The sequence below is a fragment of the Arachis stenosperma genome, chromosome 10 (genome assembly GCF_014773155.1).
Source record: "Arachis stenosperma cultivar V10309 chromosome 10, arast.V10309.gnm1.PFL2, whole genome shotgun sequence".
Lineage (NCBI taxonomy): Eukaryota > Viridiplantae > Streptophyta > Magnoliopsida > Fabales > Fabaceae > Arachis > Arachis stenosperma.
This window is the reverse complement of record NC_080386.1, coordinates 58,301,251-58,319,149: the sequence shown is the minus strand read 5'-3', so window position 1 is coordinate 58,319,149 and position 17,899 is coordinate 58,301,251.

Sequence of the window (17,899 nt, the reverse complement as noted above, 5' to 3'; positions counted from 1 at the left end):
AAGGAATTTAAATTGCTTGAATGTAAAAGGGATTTGAGGACAGGGATTTCAGAATTTAAACAAGAGAAATTGAATTGCAACAATCATAGAACAGAAATTGAATTAGAAGCAATTGGAATTCAAACAGAAGAAAATTAAATGCAGCAAAGGTTCACAGAAGAACCAAAAGTAAATTGGGATCTCAGGTCTCCAGAGACTAGGTAGCAAAGCCTAGATCTCAATTGCCTTCCCAGATCCAAGCTAACAAAGCGATTGACAAGAAATAGAAGAAGCAGTAAAGGAAATTGAAGTTGAATTCAATTGTGCAGAAAGGAATTAAAGAGATTTTGAATGGAGATTGAGACAGAATTTCCTCAATTCTTCACACCCAAAACTCAAAACAAGAAAAGTAAAAAATGCCCAAGCAAGAATGAGGAAGAAGAGAGATCAATTCTCCTCCCCAATTCTCTGAAATCTCAGTGAAGTCTCTCAGAGAAAAGTTGCCAAATTCAAAGTTCTAAAGAAAGTGCAAAATTCAAAAGTCAAGTAAAAGGTCAAATGTAAAAGTTCTAATTACATCAAACTAGCTCCTATTTATACACTTTCTATTCTTGGATCTTGGGGTTTGGATGGGCTTTTGATTTGGTGAAGAAATGAATTAAATTGGATTTTTTTTATCCAAGCTAATGGTAGTTGCTTGATCTAAAGAAGTTATGCATTTTCACTCCAAACCACTTACTTAGGATGCAAGAAAGTGCATAAAGACTAACAAAACAAGTGAAATTAGCTTGAAAAATGGGTATATGATGACCAGTCATCACTCTTGCCTTTTTAATTACTTGCTCCATTTGTTGTTTCTGCCACTCCCTTTGTTGATTCATCCAATTAGAGAGCAGTTATTCTTGACGATCTATCCTTTGGGATTGAACGTGCAGTTATTGTTCTTGTCCCTCTATATAACACCTTGCTAGATCCTCAATGGCTCCTTGAATGTGATTCAGGTTTATGTTAGTTGGATCATAGTACTCTTCTTGCTGGTATTCTTCTTGATGAGGTTCTTCTTGGTGAGGTTCTTCTTGTGATGTTCTTTTCTTTATCTAAGGCCTTCTTTGTTGTTGAGCGGGTGCCACATAGGTTATACGCTGGAGCATAACTAACCTTCCAGGGTTTACCCATTTTGGATCGTTATCTTCGAATACTACCTTGGCTTTCATACACAGTCTAAGGATGGTACTGGGGTACCAAAGTCGAGCACTTGGATCATTCTTCTCAGCTGCATCTTGGATTCCCTCAGCTATAATTTCATGCACATTGATGTCTCCACCCTTTATTAAGCAATGTACCATAGTAGCTCGAGCAATGTTGACCTCAGAATTGTTTGAGGCTGGGAGGATAGATCTCCTCACGAGCTCAAACCATCCCTTGGCTTCCGGGATGAGGTCTCCTCTCCTAATAAATCGCGGTCTCTTATCCAAATACCTTTCCCAATCAGATCCTATAACACACATATCGTTCACAATTTCTTCAAGTTCATCATTGTCGGGGCCATTACATATCCTTACTTGATGATTGGGTTCATCAAAATGTTGTGATCTCAGCTGAAGAGTCCTCATTATAACATTGGGGCTGAAGTCCACCTCTGTTCCTCTCACGTAGCTTTTGAAGGTGGGAGCCCTGGTAGTCTCTTCTCTGGCTATATTGGCATAGAACTCCTTGATGAGATTTGCATTTATCTTTGTTTCTGGGTTCGTGAGCTTTTGCCAACCCTTCTGTTCAATCTTCTCTCTAATCTGTGGGCACTCATCATCGTTGAACTGGAATGTCAATTCTGGCAATATTTTTTGGTGTTTTATCCGTTCAAATTGGAGCTCATAGAAGGCGGTCTTGAATCTCCCTTCATCGAAAGGAATGCTCTCCACCGGTTCCTTTCCCTTTCGCCTCTTGGAGCTTGATGATGCCATGAGTAGGAATTGGTAATGTGAAGGTGTTGAGAAGTATGGGTTGATGATGGAAACTGGCTGGGTTAAGATAGGGTGTAGATTAGAGGATTGTGTTAACGTGTTCAAGGCAGAGGTGTTGGGTATGTGTTTCGAAAGAAAGAAGAGAGATAGATTGAAAGGATATTTGCATATGGAAGGGTTTAGAGTGAAGTGGTATATATATAGGAGAAAGATGTGTGATTGAAGGGTGTGGATTGATGGTACGGCTTAATAGTGGACGGTTGGAGTTTGGCATTAGATGGGCACAAGGATCACCACTTTTATGAATTGATTGGTCGGTCTCTGGTGGACGAAATTGTGATCCATGTTCTAACTATTTGTATGAAATCATTATTATGGCACTGGTTGAATTCACAACTCCGTTCAACTAACCAGCAAGTGTACTGGGTCGTCCAAGTAATAAACCTTACGTGAGTAAGGGTCGATCCCACAGAGATTGTTGGTATGAAGCAAGCTATGGTCACCTTGTAAATCTCAGTCAGGCAGATTAAATTGGTTTATGGTTTCGAAAATTAATAATAAGAAAATAGAAGAATTAAAAAGGATAGAATACTTATGCAGATTCATTTGTAGGAATTTCAGATAAGCGAATGGAGATACTGTATGGCTCAAGAACGCCTGCTCTCCTACTGCTTCAACTCAATCCTTCTTACTCCTTTCCATGGCAAGCTGTGTATAGGGGTTCACCGTTCGACGATGGCTACTTTTAATCCTCTCGGGAAAATGGTCCTCTGCGGCTGTCACTCGCATGGCTAATCGTCTGGAGGCATCACCTGGTCGAAGGCTACATCCCATCCTCGCAGTGAAAACTACGCTCACGCGCTCTGTCACAGCACGGCTAATCACTGGTTGGTTCCCGCACCTACTGGAATAGAATCCCTTGATTCTTTTGCGTTTGTCATCACGCCCAGCACTTGCAAGTCTGAAGCACGTCACAGTCATTCATAATCGGAATCCTACTCGGAATACCACAGACAAGGTTAGACTTTCCGGATTCCCAGGATCCTACTCGGAATACCACAGACAAGGTGAGACTTTCTGGATCCTCATAAATGCCGCCATCTATCTAGCTTTTACCACGAAGATTCTGTTGGGGAATCTAAGAGATACATATTCAAGCTCGGTTGCATGTAGAACGAAGGTGGTTGTCAATCACGCGCGTTCATAGGTGAGAATGATAATGAGGGTCATATAATCATCACATTCATCATGTTTTTGGGTACGAATGAATATCTTGGAATAAGAATAAGAGAGAATTGAATGAAAGAAAATAGAATTGCATTAATACTCGAGGTACAGCAGAGCTCCACACCCTTAATCTATGGTGTGCAGAAACTCCACTGTTGAAAATACATAAGTAAAAGGTTTAGGCATGGCCGAATGGCCAGCCCCCTAAACCGTGATCAATAGCCTCTTAGGATGAAGAATAAAACAAAACTGAGACCAAAGATATCTAATACATTAGTAAATCATCCTATTTATAATAAACTAACTCCTAGGGTTTACATGAGTAAGTAATTGATGCATAAATCCACTTTCGGGGCCCACTTGGTGTATGCTTGGGCTGAGCTTGATCAATCCACGAGCTGAGGCTTCTCTTGGAGTTGAACTCCGAGTTATGACGTGTTTTGGGCGTTTAACTCCGGATCATGACGTTTTTCTGGCGTTTAACTCCAGACAGCAGCATGTACTTGGCGTTCAACGCCAAGTTACGTCGTCAATTTCCTAATAAAGTATGGACTATTATATATTGCTGGAAAGCCCTGGATGTCTACTTTCCAACGCCGTTGAGATCCCGCCAATTAGAGTTCTGTAGCTCCAGAAAATCCATTTCGAGTGCAGGGAGGTCAGATTCCAACAGCATCAGCAGTCCTTTTGTCAGCCTTTTTCAGAGTTTTGCTCAAATCCCTCAATTTCAGCCAGAATTTACCTGAAATCACAGAAAAACACACAAACTCATAGTAAAGTCCAGAAATGTGAATTTAACATAAAAACTAATGAAAACATCCCTAAAAGTAGCTTAAACTTACTAAAAACTACCTAAAAACAATGCCAAAAAGCGTATAAATTATCCGCTCATCAGTCTCCAAGGCTATCCTGCTCCCAATGTTGCATGGCAACACTTCCCAAGGTACTCCCCTTGAAGACATGTGTGTAGTTCCTTTGGTGGAGTGGCCGAACTCCCTTCCTTTGGTTGCCCCATCAGTTCTCTCCAACATTCCCTTCAATTCCCTTGCAAGACAAAAGGAAAGAGAGCTTAATTTGAATTGTGGCAGAAAAATAGGAATAGGCGGCTAACTACACTTTTTTTATTTTTTTTATTTTTGCTTTTGCTTAACTAAGTGCCCTTCATGAATGCAAACCAATCGACCAACTAAGTGCTCATGCATGCAACGTTGGTGACACCAAACTTAGTTTGTGATCATGTGATGTAAAAAAAAATTGATTAAGGCCCTAAGACAGACATGATATGAATTGTGTATATGCCATCTTATGTGCCCTGAACACCAAACTTGTTCATTATATGCTGCATATAAAGATTTTTCTAAGTGCTTGTCAAAGTTGATTTAGAATTCATGAACTTGCTTTATTAAGTACTATTAAAGATTTAAAGGAAAGGATATAAAACATGGGTTGCCTGATGCAGGTGGAAACTGTCTCTCAACAAATTTCCTTCGGCAAGTGTACCGAATTTGTCGTCAAGTAAAAACTCAAAATAGAGTGAGGTCGAATCCCACAGGGATTGATTGATCAAGCAACTTTAATTAGAAAAAGTAAATGGCGGGAATGCAAATGACGGAAAAAGTAAATGCTAGAATTAAAGGGCTGAAAGTAAATAACTGAAAATAAATTGCAGAATTGTAAATGGGAATGGGTGTTTTCTCATAAAAGTAAACGCAGAAATTAAAGAGAATGGGTGAGATCAGAATTAGGGAGTTCATTGGGTGCAGGAGATGTTGCAATTCTCCGGATCAAGTTCATTTTCATCTCTTCCTCAATCAATGCACTCATTGATCTCCTTGGCAATCTTAATTGATTGAATTACAATTTCTTGCAATTTAATCTCTCAAATCTTGATCAATAGCCAATTCCTTGGTCAATTGCTCATGAGAAGAGATGAAGTGTGGTCACTGATTATACCACATGCATTTCCCAAATAAAGTATTGAGAGGATTATAGTCACATATCCATCCAAACCCAATTTGGTCCAGCATGAGAAAGCATTTCTAGCTTGATCTCTTCATTCCTCTTTCAAGGCTCAGAAGAGATCCAAGTTTGAATAGTTTCTTTTCCAAGATAACTACCCAATGGGATGAAGATCGAAAGCTTTCAAGTAAAATCAAGAGAAAAGATAGAAGAAGAATAATGAAAACTAGTATTGATCCATCAAATTACAACAGAGCTCCCTAACCCAATGAAAGGGGTTTAGTTGTTAATAGCTATAGAAAATAAAAACAAAGATGGAGAATACATCCTGGAACTAGAAGAGCAGAGAAAGTAAAATACAGAGAGTAGTGCTATTTTCCAACTTCCAGAACCCCTCAAATAATTCAAAGCTACTCCTATATATACTACTCTTCTCAGCTTCTAGTTGGCTCTTCAAGTCTTGGGCCTTTGGATCTTGAGTTTGAAGCAGTTCTCTTCTTCATTTGGGCTTGGTTTTACTTGCAGAGAGAAAGCGTGAAGTGGGCAGAGACTTTATCTCAGGACGTTAGGGGTGTTAACGTTTAGTGAAAGTATGAGTTCGAGAATGTTAGTGACACTCAACATTGTCACTAACGTTCCAATGTACCCCTTTGCCTTACGTTAGAGCCCACGTTAACCTAGTTAACGTGGCTTCTAACGTGGCCTTGCCAACCTTCGAGAACATTAGTGACACTTAACATTGTCACTAACATTCTAGTGTGCCCCTATGTTTCACGTTAGAGTCCCACATTAACTAGGTTAACGTGGCTTCTAACGTGGCCTTGCCAACCTTCGAGAACGTTAGTGACACTTAACATTGTCACTAACGTTCCAGTGTGCCCCTATGTCTCACGTTAGAGTCCCACGTTAACTAGGTTAACGTGGCTTCTAACGTGGCCATTCTTAGCCATCCCCAACGTTAGTGACAATGTTGAGTGTCACCAACGTTGGCTCATCTTTCACTCATCAACGTTAGCTTCCACGTTAACTGAGTTAACGTGAAAGTTAACGTGGCTCCTTGGGGTTTTGTGGGTGCTTCCAACGTTAGTGACAATGTTGGGTGTCACTAACGTTGTCGACCTCCCTTCCCTCTTACGTTAGCTCCCACGTTAACCATGTTAACCAAGTTAACGTGGGAGTTAACGTGGTACATTGCACCTTAGGCCAACGTTAGTGACAATGTTGAGTGTCACTAACATTGGCTTCCTCCCCCCTTTTAACATTAGAGGCCATGTTAACTAAGTTAACGTGGACTCTAACGTGGTCACTTATGATCATTGGCCAACGTTAGTGATAATGTTAAGTGTCACTAACGTTGGCTCAAAGTCCCTTCTTCACGTTAGAGTTCACGTTAACTTAGTTAACGTGACTCTTAACGTGGGCAATGATGGCTTCGAGAGCGTTATTGGCAATCACTTTTCTCATTTACTTTGCAAGTTACATCGCATTCCACATTAGTGGTAACGTTAATTAGATTAACGTAACTGCTAAGTGGTTCTTCCTTGCTTTCTTTGGTCCTGAAATCAAGTAATAGAGTGCATCAAAGTTCTAGTCCAAGTCATGGGTAATGCAACATACAATTTGTCACTAAACTCATGCAAAATCCTCATGAAATCATGTAAAATGCACAATGTATGCTTGAATCAAGGTATAAGTGAATATCTATCCAAAACTAGCTTATTTCCTAAGGAAATGCATGAAACTACCCTATAAACAGTAAAGAAAAGGTCAGTGAAACTGGCCAAGATGCCCTGGCATCACAACACCAAACTTAAAGCTTGCTTGTCCCTAAGCAAGTACTGGAAGAAGAGAATGATGAATGGAATGCCAAGAGAAATGAGTCATTCTTGTGGAAGTCATGTCACTGATTTTATGGTGGTTTCATGCATAGCAACTTAGGTTCATTCCATTACTGGCTTTCAGACCTTTATCATGTCCTAAAAACACTGGCTTTGCTTACATCCCATGAGACTTTTATTGATCCTTTTATTGTCATTTCAGGGCTTATTTGTGTTCTTCAAGCTAAGTGCTCTGTAAGGGGGCAACTCTTTAAGATAAGCTTTCAGCCAACACTCCTAAACCAGTTGGTTCAAGGTGCTAGGTGTTGAAACACCCCTAAGGACTTACTCCCTCAAGTCTCTCCCCCATGCATACACACCACAGGCATCTGGTTCATTTATTTTCCTTCTTGAGACCTTGGTGTCCAACACCTCTTTGGGTTATTAAATGCTCTGTAGTGAGGGTTACTCTTGATAGTGAATTTTCAGCTGATAATCCCGAGTTAGTTAACCCAAGTTACCAAGTGATAAGGCACCCCTAAGAGCTTATTCATCCAAGTAAATCCCTCACACAGGAACACCACAGACACATGCCTCAAGATTAAAACCATTGGTGCCTAGCCTTATTGCTTACTCTTTTTCTTTTGTTTTTTCATTGTTCTTTCCCTTTCTCTTATTATGATCTTGTTATTTACTTAGTCACATGGGTATATTCAAAGCAAAGTACTCAGGACAGATAGTTGTCTTCCCACCTTATGGTTGAACCAACTTAGCTAACTTATGATCACACCAAATACTCAGAAAATTACTCCATATCATGAACTCCACTCTGGTCTTTTGAAACATAAATATTCTCTTCTTCATTTGATTTTAAAGACAAGCACACCATAAGTAAAGATATGATGCAGTGACACTTAAACCCGAAATCATAAACCTAAGCAATAAAAACTTAAAATGCAGAATTGAAAAGGTTCAAACTAACATGGAAGCATGTTCTATTCCATACAAGATCTTCCTTATTTAAAGCATAGAAAAAGATGGAGTAAAGAAGGAACTCCACCACCTTTTACTCTTCTGTCCGTCCATGCTCTTTTCCTTGCTTGTCCTCCTTTTGTCCTCTTGCATTTCCTCGCATCCACACCAATCTTGCTTGCTTCCAATCCTCAAGTGCCTTCCTCACTGATTCATGACTCTCTTCCATCCTTTGTCTCTCTTCTCGTGCTAATTCATCCTTCACTTCTTCATACCTTGCGATTCTTGGGTGCAATATAGGCAGTTGTCCTACTAGGTATCCGAGCCTGGCTTGAGTGTTTATGTGATACCCTGTCTCGCTCATGTAAACTCCTTCTGCAAATGCCCTTTGCTCGTCCAGTAGTTCTGTGTTTTCTATTTGTCTTCGATGCATCTCATGTATGTGCCCCTTGATGTGCTTGGATGTTGATTAGCCTCTGGATGGACTCTTGTTGCTCATTTTGCCTTTGTTCCATCCTGTTGAATGTTTCTCCCCATTGTTGCCCTTGACTTAGTTGCTGTTCCATCATTTGCCTTTGCCACTCACCTTGCTGAGTCATCCACCTTGAGAGTGCTTCCTCTTGCTGCCCCATCATCTGTAGTTGAAGCTCTTTCTGTGCTCCTTGGATTTCCAAATATTGTCAAGATAAGCCATCAATTGCTTCCTGCAATTGATGCATATCCAAGGTGGCTGGCGCTTGCCCCTCTAAGACTTGTCCTTCCACTACTTGAGGGGCTGGCCTCTTCCTTTGCTTCCATTGAGGCAGGGGGGATGTGTGGTGCACGAAATTGTGATCACTACAACTTCGCACAACTAACCAGCAACTGCACTGGGTCGTCCAAGTAATAAACCTTACGCGAGTAAGGGTCGATCCCACGGAGATTGTTGGTATGAAGCAAGTTATGGTCACCTTGTAAATCTTAGTCAGGCAGACTCAAATGGGTATAGATGATGAATAAAACATAAAGATAAAGATAGAGATACTTATGTATGTCATTGGTGAGAGCTTCAGATAAGCGTATGAAGATGCTTTCCCTTCCGTCTCTCTGCTTTCCTACTGGCTTCATCCAATCCTTCTTACTCCTTTCCATGGCAAGCTTATGCAAGGGTTTCACCGTTGTCAGTGGCTACCTCCCATCCTCTCAGTGAAAATGTTCCTATGCTCTGTCACAGCATATGGCTAATCAGCTGTCGGTTCTCGGTCAGGCCGGAATAGAATCCAGTGATTCTTTTGCGTCTGTCACTAACGCCCCGCCTGCTAGGAGTTTGAAGCACGTCACAATCATTCAATCATTGAATCCTACTCAGAATACCACAGACAAGGTTAGACCTTCCGAATTCTCTTGAATGCCGCCATCAGTTCTCGCCTATACCACGAAGACTCTGATCTCACGGAATGGCTGGCTCGTTTGTCAGGCGAGCACTCGGTTGTCAGGCGATCAACCATGCATCTTGTATCTGGAATCCAAGAGATAAACACTAGAGCCTTGTTGCTTGTAGAACAGAGTGGTTGTCAGTCACTTTGTTCATAAGTGAGAATGATGATGAGTGTCACGGATCATCACATTCATCAAGTTGAAGAACAAGTGATATCTTGGACAAAGAACAAGCGGAATTGAATAGAAGAACAATAGTAATTGCATTAATACTCGAGGTACAGCAGAGCTCCACACCTTAATCTATGGTGTGTAGAAACTCCACCGTTGAAAATACATAAGAACAAGGTCTAGGCATGGCCGAATGGCCAGCCTCCCAAATGATCTAAGATAGCATGAAACTCAAAGATAGCTACCAAGATGTCTAATACAATAGTAAAAGGTCCTACTTATAGAAAACTAGTAGCCTAAGGTGTACAAAGATGAGTAAATGACATAAAATTCCACTTCCGGGCCCACTTGGTGTGTGCTTGGGCTGAGCAATGAAGCATTTTCGTGTAGAGACTCTTCTTGGAGTTAAACGCCAGCTTTTATGCCAGTTTGGGCGTTTAACTCCCATTTTGGTGCCAGTTCCGGCGTTTAACGCTGGAATTCCTGAGGGTGACTTTGAACGCCGGTTTGGGCCATCAAATCTTGGGCAAAGTATGGACTATCATATATTGCTTAAAAGCCCAGGATGTCTACTTTCCAACGCCGTTGAGAGCGCGCCAATTGGGCTTCTGTAGCTCCAGAAATTCCACTTCGAGTGCAGGGAGGTCAGAATCCAACAGCATCTGCAGTCCTTTTCAGTCTCTGAATCAGATTTTTGCTCGGATCCCTCAATTTCAGCCAGAAAATACCTGAAATCACAGAAAAACACACAAACTCATAGTAAAGTCCAGAAAAGTGAATTTTAACTAAAAACTAATAAAAATATAATAAAAACTAACTAAAAGATACTAAAAACATACTAAAAACAATGCCAAAAAGGGTACAAATTGTCCGCTCATCAATGTGGCAGCATTTGATGAGCGGATAATTTGTATGCTTTTTGGCATTGTTTTTAGTATGTTTTTAGTATCTTTTAGTTAGTTTTTAGTATATTTTTATTAGTTTTTAATTAAAATTCACTTTTCTAGACTTTACTATGAGTTTGTGTGTTTTTCTGTGATTTCAGGTATTTTCTGACTGAAATTGAGGGTCCTGAGCAAAAATCTGATCCAGAGACTGAAAAGGACTGCAGATGCTGTTGGATTCTGACCTCCCTGCACTCGAAGTGGATTTTCTGGAGCTACAGAAGCCCAATTGGCGCGCTCTCAACGGCATTGGAAAGTAGACATCCTGGGCTTTCCAGAAATATATAATAGTCCATACTTTGCCCAAGATTTGATGGCCCAAACCGGCGCTCAAAGTCACCTACAGAAATTCCAGCGTTAAACGCCGGAACTGGCATAAAATTTGGAGTTAAACGCCCAAACTGGCATGGAAGCTGGCGTTTAACTCCAGAAAAGGTCTCTACACGAAATTCCTTCATTGCTCAGCCCAAGCACACACCAAGTGGGCCCGGAAGTGGATTTTTCTGTCATTTACTCATTTCTGTAAACCTTAGGATACTAGTTTACTACTTATAGGACCTTTTTACATTGTAATCAGTACCGGATGTGACCTTATGACATTGTACACATTTTCTTCCATAGCATGAGTCTCTAAACCCCATGGTTGGGGGTGAGGAGCTCTGCTGTGTCTTGATGGATTAATGCAATTACTACTGTTTCTTATTCAATCATGCTTGCTTCCATTCTAAGATAACACTTGTTCTTAATCCGGATGAATGTGATGATCCGTGACAATCATCATCATTCTCAACCATGAACACGTGCCTGACAACCACCTCTGTTCTATCTTAGATTGAGTAGTTATCTCTTAGGTTCTTTAATCGGAATCTTCGTGGTATAGGCAGGACCTGATGGCAGCATTCAAGAGAATCCGGAAGGTCTAAACCTTGTCTGTGGTATTCTGAGTAGGATTCAATGATTGAATGACTGTGACGTGCTTCAAACCTGTAACCTACTGGGCGTTAGTGACAGACGCAAAAGAGTGATTCTATTCCGGTAGGGGAGGGAACCAAACCGGTGATTGGCAGCACTGTGACAGAGTGTGTGCATTAGCTTTCACTGCGCGGATGGGAGGTAGCTGCTGACAACAGTGAGACCCTACACGAGCTTGCCATGGAAGGAGACATGCGTGTTTGATGAAGAAGACAGTAGGAAAGCAGAGATTCGGGAGATGGAGCATCTCCAAACCTCAACCCATTCTCCATTACTGCAATACAAGTAACCATTACATGTTCTTTTGCTTTTTACAATCAATCCTGATAATTTCTGATATCCTGACTAAGATTTACAAGATAACCATAGCTTGCTTCAAGCCGACAATCTCCGTGGGATCGACCCTTGCTCACGCAAGGTATTACTTGGACGACCCAGTGCACTTGCTGGTTAGTTGTGCGGGATTGCAAAAGTGTTATTGCAATTTCGTGCACCAGCATTCATCCTTTGGACAGTCATTGGAATGCCTTCTTTTATTCACACTGGGTCCTCATCTTCAAACACCACCCCAGCTTTCTTGCACAATTGGTAAATAGTGCTGGGGTAACCTAACGTTCCTCTTGAGTCACTTTTCTCTGCCATCTTTCTAATGCCTTCAGCTATGAGTTCATGAACCTTGATTTCTCCTCCTTTGAGTATGCAGTGCACCATTGTGGCTCTCTTGAGATTCACCTTCGAGTTGTTTGCAGTTGGGAGAATAGACCTCCTCACGAGTTCAAACCACCCCTTGGCTTCAGGAGTGATATCTGTTCTCTTGATGAACTTTGGTTTCTTTCCCGCACCCCTTTCCCAGTCAGCTCTGGGTACACAAATGTCCGGCAAAATCTGGTCATAATTGGGGTTGTCCAATCTTGAGTGATAACTCTCTTCTTCAAACTGTATGGACCGTAGCTTCAGTGCCCTCATGACACTCATGGGACCAAAATCCACTATCTTTCCTCTCACAAAGCTTGTATATGACTCATCTTTCTTATCATATCGGACCGCATTTGCATAAAATTCTCTTATGAGGTTTGCATTCACCTTAGTGACAGGATCGGTGAGGAGCTCCCATCTTCTCTTTTCTACTTTCACTGTGATTTCTGGACACTCAGTTTTCTTCACTTGAAATCCCAGCTCATAAATGATTTCCTTGTCAACCATCCACCCGTATTGCAATGAATGATACATGCTTCTAAATCTCTTTTCATCATACGGGTGTTGCTCCATGGGTTCTGTTCCGGGGGTTACCTGAAACGTGTAGCTCGGTCGTTTGGAGATGCCCGAGGTGGGGGTTCAGGGACCCGAGCTTGACATGCAGAGTGGTTGGTGGTTGTACCTGCAATGACACTCCGATGCTTAAGTTAGCATGGGTCCAAGCAGATAATGTGTAGAATCAGAGTATGAGTTATACCTGGGTGCTCCAGTGTATTTATAATGGTGAGAAGTGACCTTCTTAGATAAGACAAGTTAGTTATCTTATCTTATTTTTATCTTTATCTTTGGGTGAGGTCAGCTTATCTTCAACGGAACCGCCTTTATCTTTATGGGCTTTGGCTGCCTTTAGATTGGGCTGCGTTCCTTCGTTTTGGGCCTGCTTTGGGCTCCTTTGGCGAGTTGGCCGAGCTCTTTGAGAAGAGGTCGGGCATTTAGCCGAGCTCTTTGAGAAGAGGTCGGGCATTTGGCCTGAAGAGGTCGGGCATTTGGCCTGAAGAGGTCGGTCGGCTTGTCGCTAAACATCCCGGGTCGGACAGCTTGACCCAGGGTATGAACAGTGCCCCTGCTTGAGTTCGATCTTTCCATGAGATCGTGCTTTTCAGAGCTTCGATCTCTTTGGAAGTAGTGCTCAAGCATCTGTCTTGCTTGTTTCTTCATTGATTTGCAATCTTTTGCAGATTTTCTAGAGGTTTGGTACTTCACAGTCCGTCCTCTTTTAAGTAGTAGTGTGGGTTTTCTACCCTTGCTTTCTGGATCACGCCTTGCTTTTGTGTTGACAACCCTCTGCTTTGGTGAAGTTATCCTTGCGGCTTGATATCCGGACTCTTAGTAACTTGTCTGATGACTTTTTAGTGTTCTTTGTATAGAACCTTTTTAGTCTCGGATGACATACGTAGCCCTGTTTGAGATTGTGCCTTTTTTGAGTGGAGTTGTATCCCTTTTAGCTAAGCACTTTTGAGCCTTAAGGTTTTTTCTTAACCTTTTGGCTTGTTCTTTTTTGAGATTGTACTTGCGCCTCTTCTTAGCTGACGTCGACCTGTACGACTTTGCCCCTGCTTGAGTTCGATCTTTCCGTGAGATCGTGCTCTCTCTGGGGGAAGTCGTACTCAAGCATCCTGATTTTGGTCGATCTTGAGTAGTTTTATTTTGTGCGAGTTTGGCATTGCCTTTTTTAGTTGGTCTGAACAATTTTGATAGCCTTGTCATGGAGCTGTGGCCTTTTGGGCAAAGCTATGTCCCTTTTAGCGCACGCTTTTCGTTGGTCCAATTTCTCGTGTCGACGAGCTGTAGCTTTCGTTGGTCCGACTTCTTGTCGGTCCAAGCTGTGGTTTTCGTTGGTCCGACTTCTTCTTGTCGGTCCAAGCTGTAGCTTTTGTTGGTCCGACTTCTTGTCGGTCCAAGCTGTGGTTTTCGTTGGTCCGACTTCTTCTTGTCGGTGCAAGCTGTAGCTTTTGTTGGTCCGACTTTTTCTTGTTGTTCCAAGCTGTAGCTTTGGGCCGACTTTTTCATGTCGGTCGCTTTTAAGTTATTTCTAGTAATCCTCTTTATTGGACCTCTGTCAGGTCTCTTTCAGGGATTAATTTTTATAACTTTTTGTTTATGGGATGACTTCTTTACGTCAGTCTCTTCTCCAAGTTATTTTTGTAATCCTCTTTCTTGGACCTTTGTCAGATCTCTTTCAGGGATTACTTTTATAACTTGTCCGTTGTAGGAGACCGACTTCTTTATGTCGATCTCTTCTAAGTTATTTCGTAACCCTCTTTCTTGGACCTTTGTCAGGTCTCTTTCAGGGATTACTTCTATAACTTTATTATTGTAGGAGACCGACTTCGTCATGTCGATCTCTTCTAAGTTATTTCATAATCCTCTTTCTTGGACCTTTGCCAGGTCTCTTTCCAGGGATTTGCTGATAACTTGGGTTGACTTGGTCCGACTTCTCAACGTCGGCCAGTCTTTAAGTTACTATTTTAGCAATCCGTAAGACCTCGTCAGGTTCTTTTTTTGGATCACTTTCGATAACTTCTTACATTATTCTGTGTTCATCTTTGCCGATTTTGTCGTGATCGGGCGATGATTTTGGTGTTTCACCTTGCCGACCTGCCGTAGTCGGGCGTCTTGGTAGGAAACTTTTTAGGGAATCTGCAATCTTTTAAATAATAATATAAAGATAAGAGTGTGTACATGTTAGTACTTTACCTTTCTAGGTCGGGCAATTTTTTTGGATCTCGGCCTGGCGCCTTTTTTAGATTGCAGGCATGCCATGACCTTGGTAGCTCTTGCCCTTCAAGTTCGGGCAGTCTGTAGCAACCTTTCCCCAGTTCCTCTAAACAACTTGGTATGGTCCTTTCCAGTTGGGTGCTAGCTTTCCTTCTCCAGGTTGAGTTGTTCCGATATCATTTCGGATTAGGATAAGGTTGTTGTTGGCAAAGCTTCGCTGTACTGTCTTCTGATTGTATCTTGAGGCCATTCGACGTTTTTAACGCCTCTTCCTTGATCGGAGCTCTCTCTCGGACTCTTGGAAGTAGGTCGAGTTCTTTCCTTTGGATTTGGGATTTGACCTCTTCATTGTAGAAGATCATTCTTGGGGGGTCCTTCTTCGATCTCTACTGGGATCATTGCCTCCATTTCATAAATCAATCGGAAGGGTGATACCCCCGTGGTGAAGTGTGGAGTTGTCCGATATGCCCATAGGACTTGTGGGAGCTCTTCAGCCCAAGCTCCCTTTGTGTCCTTTAGTCTCCGTTTTAACCTAGCTAGTATGACTTTGTTGGCAGCTTCTGCTTGTCCATTGGCTTGTGGGTGTTCTACGGATGTGAATTTGGTGCTTTATTTTCAAGTTAGCCACTCTTTTCTTGAAACCTGTGTCCGTGAATTGAGTGTCATTGTTTGTGGTGATGGAGTAAGAAACCCCAAACCTTGTAATAATGTTCTTGTACAAGAATTTCTGACTTCTTTGAGCAGTGGCATTAGCTAGGGGCTCTGCCTCAATCCATTTTGTGAAGTAATCCACCCCTAAAATGAGGAACTTGACTTGTCCCGATCCTTGGAAAAATAGTCCAAGGAGGTCGAGTCCCCTCTTTGCGAACGGCCAAGGTGATGTTACACTGATGAGCTCCTCTGGTGGGGCAATGTGGAAGTTGGCATGCTTTTTGATGTAAAGCTTTGACTTTGTATTTGGGTTTTTGCTCTGTTGTTGCCTCCAAAGGGTGCCCTTGGACTTTTGTGTGAGTCCTGGGGTTTCCCTTTTACTGCCACGTCTGTCACTTTATGTTTTACTGTTATTGTCCGAGTTGTTTCCTTATTTGCCCGAGTTGTTTGGTAGTAATTCCATAGTCGACCTATGTCTTTGAGATGTCTACTAAGATCCCGGACAGCGTGTCTGATTAGCTGGATTTCATAGTTTAAATGCGTGTTACTGTGGCTGACCCTTAGTACATCCCTTATACCGCCTTCGAGACCGATTTGTTGTGGTCTTGTAATGTAGCTCGGATGAGGCTTCTGTTATTGCCCCTTGGTTGGCTAGTTTTGAAAATGCATCAGCTCGGGCATTCTGCTCTCAGGGTATGTGTCGGACCTCATATCCCCGAATTGTCCGAGCTGTTGGTGCTGGCTGCATTAGCTCGGGCATTCTATGTGTCAGACTTCATTTTCCCCGATTTGTCCGAGCTATTTTCTGTTTTTGTCCAGAGTCCCCCGGATTGTCCGAGATGTTCTCTGGTTTTGTCCAAGGTCTCCCGAATTATCCGAGCTGTCCTCTGTAGGATTCTTCCAGCTAAGTTTGTTTTCTGCAGGATGCCCTTTATTGGCTGGTTGGTTTGGAACTCTGATAGTGTGAGCTTGAAAGTATGGGTGGAGTCGTCGAGAGGTGAGTATGAGGGTGTAGGCGAACTTTTTCTATCTGTTGATATGTTAGTTCGGTCCCTTGTAAAGCTTTGCTGATGAAGTAGACGGGTTGTTTCCCACTTTCGTCTTCTCTGACTAGTGCTGAGGCTATTGCCTGACTTCCCACTGCGAGGTATAATGAGTTCTTCATTTTCCCGTGGTCTGGAAAGGATGGGTGGTTGCCCCAAGGATTTCGAAATCTCGGAAGGCTTGTTCGTACTCCGTTGTCCTTTTCAACTCGTCTGACCTCCTTGGTGTGAGGTGGACGTTCAACTCGTCCGACCTCTTTGGGGTGAGGTAGATGTTTAACTCGTTCGACCTCTTTGGTATGAGGTGGACCTTCAACTCATCCGACCTCTTGGTTGTGAGGTGGACCTTCAACTCGTCCGACCTCTTTGGTGTGAGGTGGACCTTCAACTCGCCCGACCTCTTCGGTGTGAGGTGGACCTTCAACTCGTCCGACCTCTTTGGTGTGAGGTGGACCTTCAACTCGCCCGACCTCTTTGGTGTGAGGTGGACCTTAACTCGCCCGACCTCTTCCGTGTGAGGTGGACCTTCAACTCGTCCGACCTCTTTGGTGTGAGGTGGACCTTCAACTCATCCGACCTCTTGGTTGTGAGGTGGACCTTCAACTTGTCCGACCTCTTTGGTATGAGGTGGACCTTCAACTCATCCGACCTCTTGGTTGTGAGGTGGACCTTCAACTCGTCCGACCTCTTTGGTGTGAGGTGGACCTTCAACTCGCCCGACCTCTTCGGTGTGAGGTGGACCTTCAACTCGTCCGACCTCTTTGGTGTGAGGTGGACCTTCGACTCGCCCGACCTCTTTGGTGTGAGGTGGACCTTAACTCGCCCGACCTCTTCCGTGTGAGGTGGACCTTCAACTCGTCCGACCTCTTTGGTGTGAGGTGGACCTTCAACTTGTCCGACCTCTTTGGTGGTGAGGTGGACCTTCAACTTGTCCGACCTCTTTGGTGTGAGGTGGACCTTCAATTCGCCCGACATCTTCGGTGTGAGATGGACCTTCAACTTGTCCGACCTCTTTGGTGGTGAGGTGGACCTTCAACTTGTCCGACCTCTTTGGTGTGAGGTGGACCTTCAATTCGCCCGACATCTTCGGTGTGAGATGGACCTTCAACTTGTCCGACCTCTTTGGTGTGAGGTGGACCTTAACTCGCCCGACCTCTTCCGTGTGAGGTGGACCTTCAACTCGTCCGACCTCTTTCTCCTTTTTGCTTTTGATTGGGCGAGGTGGTGGGATCTTCTCCGATTGATCTTCTCTTTTCTTGGACTCTTTATCCTTGTCCCGTGGTGGGTTAGGAGAATTCGGTTTTTTAGCTTTC